Source organism: Micropterus dolomieu, linkage group LG02, assembly GCF_021292245.1.
Source record: "Micropterus dolomieu isolate WLL.071019.BEF.003 ecotype Adirondacks linkage group LG02, ASM2129224v1, whole genome shotgun sequence".
NCBI classification, from domain to species: Eukaryota; Metazoa; Chordata; class Actinopteri; order Centrarchiformes; family Centrarchidae; genus Micropterus; species Micropterus dolomieu.
This window is the reverse complement of record NC_060151.1, coordinates 32,350,357-32,353,659: the sequence shown is the minus strand read 5'-3', so window position 1 is coordinate 32,353,659 and position 3,303 is coordinate 32,350,357. Positions and strand designations below refer to the sequence as shown.

The 3,303-nt window shown below is 37.4% G+C and overlaps 1 long non-coding RNA gene across 1 annotated transcript in view; it reads left to right on the top strand.

Annotated features, from left to right (window-relative positions):
* Positions 1-3,300, top strand: part of LOC123965206 — a 5,543-nt gene extending 2,243 nt beyond the window's left edge. Inside the window, exon 2 of the long non-coding RNA XR_006823647.1 lies at positions 2,645-3,300. This is a non-coding gene — a long non-coding RNA (uncharacterized LOC123965206). The remainder of the gene's footprint in view (positions 1-2,644) is intronic.
* The last annotated feature ends 3 nt before the right edge of the window (positions 3,301-3,303 follow it).

Here is a 3,303-nt window from a genome sequence, read left to right as displayed (position 1 = left end):
GACAGAAAAAGTAAACTGTCCTGGAATTTAATGGTTTGATATGGTATGAGATAGTGTGATGAACTGATTTATCCCACAGCTCGTTTTAATGTCCTCTTCCTGTGATGCATTCTTTAAAACACCAATTAACTTTTGAATTAATTAATGAATTATTAATTAAACTTATTATTTGCACACCCATTAAGTAGTCCTAGTTTGGACCGTATTACACTTACATAGTAATACGCCAAATTCATTGTGATGTTTAAATAAAGCGTGACGTTGTGACAGTGCAGAGAGCAACATGTCTGAAAGAGGTTTTTGTGACACTGCACCTGAGCTCAGGACCAAAAGAAACTAACAAACCAACAATGGCAATAAGAAAGGTTAGAGCCTCAGACTTCCACAGAGAGGAACATATCAGTGTATGACGTGATCCCTGTCTGTCATACCAGCTAGACCATCGCTGAAAATGTCCTGGAAAATGACCCTGAGTGGGACGCTGGGAGAGACGACGCATTAAAAGGTGGTCTAAAGCTGCCGGTATAACAAGTGTTTTAAGTGACGTGCTTCGTGTGCATTCTGCATAAATCGTGAAGTTTGTCGAGCCGTTTAATTTGCAATCTAAAAGTTACGTTTGGAAATCTAAAAACAACAGCACACCAACATTATTATTTTGTGCTGCACGCACATTAAAATTAGACTTGGAGGTGGTTGCAATAGCACACTACAACTAAACAGCCCTGACCAAAAGTACACAAAGAATTCACAAAGAAATTTAAGAGTTTAACAAACAATTTATTATATACATAATTTACTGCGTTTGTGCTCCTTCACCTTGTGTGCAGCTATGATGTGAAACTAGTGGAGGACTCTGGAAGTGAAAACCTGGGGCCGCATCACAGAAAGTTCCTATCTTAAGTCTTAAGTTAAGACTGGAAGAGTCTAAGATATGAAATCCTAACGAACTTTAGGAATCCTATCTTATCTTACTTCATCCTGTCTTATTTAGGAAATCCTAAATACTCAATCCAACATCTGTTATCACTTTTCTTGCTGAGCTTTTAAAAGTCATTTTTTTAATGAAACAAACTGAAAATGGAGCAGAAACAACAACTATCATTGAACGTCAGCTGACTCAGAGGTGTAGCATTAAAAGTGTCCCATTCAACCTGAAATGCCTTGTCAGGGCTGTGAATCTAATTTTCATAAATATTTGATCCAGTTACATCCTTATTGTAATTAATCTCTAATCTACATACAGTATAAATAGCTACATTTAAAAGCAAAAAATGTGGGCCTATTGTTTAATCATCCTTATGATTTTATATAGATTTAAACTTGCCGGGTGGTTTTCCATGAGGTCCCAGGAGTCAAGCAATATGAAAAATAACTACGGGACCTTCATTCAACAACAACACAATAACAATCGTTGTGATTGGCTTACAAAAGTAACCCTGTATAGTACCAATAAGGTTAAGTGTCCCACTCAACCTGAATTCACCCTGCTTCTGTAAAACACTTTTCTTATCTAAAGTTAGGAAAGGAACACTGACTCAGGAACTGTTAATCTGTAATGGCCTAAATCAGTTCCTAACCCTTATTACCATGGTTACCAAGTTAGGATCTGCTGGTTAGGAAGTTTCTGTAATACGGCCCCAGGTATCCGATGTTAAGGCAGAAAATAGTGTCCCCTTACATTTAATATTTTATGTATGATATTTTAATATTATTATTATTATTATTCTTGTTATGTCTTATGTAGGGCTTTGTGTTTTATCCTCAGCCTTTCCTCTCCTATACTTCTTATGTTAGTCCATCCACATTTACTTTAGGTCAGAGCTGTGAGATTGTTTTGCTGTTTTCCTCTCTTGTTGTTCCTCTCCTCTTCAGGAATGTTCATTCAAGGCTCAGAGATGATCTCTGTTCCCCAAAACATAGAAACCTAGACTGTGTAAACGATGATGCATCCCTTTGCTCGGGGCCAGAGGTTAGGGACCGTCTTAGGAGACAGAACCTCTGGTCCAGCTGATTTGTGTTTTAGTACTTCTCTGTTTATTCTCTTTTGTAAAATAAATTCTTCAAAGACAACGGTTCATTGTAACTCAATTATTTGCTCAGCCCCTCACCAGGAATATAAATTCCATGACCTCCAACACTCGGCATGGTCCTTGATACTGACAAAGCTCTTTAAAATCCTGTAAATCTGACACATTGAAAACAACTTTTTAAACTCTGTTCACTCACCTGACAGAAATCATCACAGAAAACTCTACTGTGATTGGTGCATTATGGCTTGTCGAATGTGGGACTATCCACCAGCAGCACCCACACAACCCACGCCACAGATTACCGTGGGTTGTAGTCAGGGGTATGAGTGAAATAGTCGATTTGAGGAGCCCAGAGGAGGTGATTGCAGCTTATGAATACTGCCTACTAATCAGATAGCCATTCCTGTGCTGCTGGGCTGCAGAGCCGACAGATTAATTACAATACTTAGGTACGGTCATGGGCATCGGAACTATTGTATGTGGAATCCATTCCAGTTAAGGAACGCCCTGACAAATTAACACAGCGACACAGCAAGATAAAGAAAGCATCTTAACATACCTTCTGCTCAGGTGGATCAGAAACTAATTTAGAATCTGTCTCTATTATTCAACAGAAGGCAGTGATGGACTCATTTTCAGAGGTTCTCCTAAAAACTCTGAAGAAGCTGAAAGATGATGAATTTGAAGAATTGAAACACCACCTGAAGAGTCGCAAAGTAACAACAGAAGGTGGACATGTTCTGGAAATTTCTCCCTGTGACCTGGAGAAGGCAGACAGAATGAGGACGGTAGATCTGATTGTTTCCAATGAGCATTAAAGATAAAATTAAAAATTCTGAAGGGTTACATCCCAAGAGCATTAAATATATAATTAAAAATTGGAAGGGTTACATCCCAAGAGCATTAAAGATAAAATTAAAAATTGGAAGGGTTACATCCCAAGAGCATTAAAGATAAAATTAAAAATTGGAAGGGTTACATCCCAAGAGCATTAAAGATGAAATTAAAAATTGGAAGGGTTACATCCCAAGAGCATTAAAGATAAAATTAAAAATTCTGGAGGGTTACATCCCAAGAGCATTAAAGATAAAATAAAAAATTCTGGAGGGTTACATCCCAAGAGCATTAAAGATGAAATTAAAAATTGGAAGGGTTACATCCCAAGAGCATTAAAGATAAAATTAAAAATTGGAAGGGTTACATCCCAAGAGCATTAAAGATAAAATTAAAAATTGGAAGGGTTACATCCCAAGAGCATTAAAGATAAAATTAA